The sequence below is a fragment of the Thunnus thynnus genome, chromosome 4, assembly GCF_963924715.1.
Source record: "Thunnus thynnus chromosome 4, fThuThy2.1, whole genome shotgun sequence".
NCBI lineage: Eukaryota > Metazoa > Chordata > Actinopteri > Scombriformes > Scombridae > Thunnus > Thunnus thynnus.
Genome location: NC_089520.1, coordinates 18,103,622 through 18,104,254, shown reverse-complemented (window position 1 = coordinate 18,104,254; position 633 = coordinate 18,103,622).

Genomic DNA, 633 nt, shown 5'->3' with positions numbered 1-633 from the left:
TTCCAACTTCTCATACAGATTCCCTGTGGAACTGCCTGTAAGATGTCAATCTAACTTTTAATGATAAACAGGAAAAAAATATAAATATATCTGTCCTAATACATCATACAAGGCGTTGCCTCTCTCCAGCTAAATTTAGAAAGATGAGAAAAGAGAAATGAGCATCAACTTTTTTTTTCTGTTTTCTTCTATGAGGGCTGGTCAGTTCCTCATTCACCTCCATCTCATTAAAACTGAATCACACTCCAGTTGAGTGGCATGGCACTTCACACACTCAAGAGGCACGTTGCACAGTTTGTTTTTCACTGAAAAGGCGACTACACACACACACACACACACAGAGGAATAATAAAAAAAAAACCTCACAAAAGCAGAAGAGTTCATATCATTTAATCTGCAGTTCAGACTGAGGGCCCACTTGAGCTCAAGGCTGAATCAATGCAGAAAATACGTAAATCCACCTCATGTGTTGTTTTGTTACAACATAACTGTATCAACACAACATATAAAATTGTTTTTGACATTCTCTGGTCAAAAGAAATGGATTTAACTCTATTGATTCAGCCTATTAACTTTAAAGGCAGTTGTAGCCAGCAGTGGAAAACTTCAAAGTCTCAGTGGTAATTAAGGTTA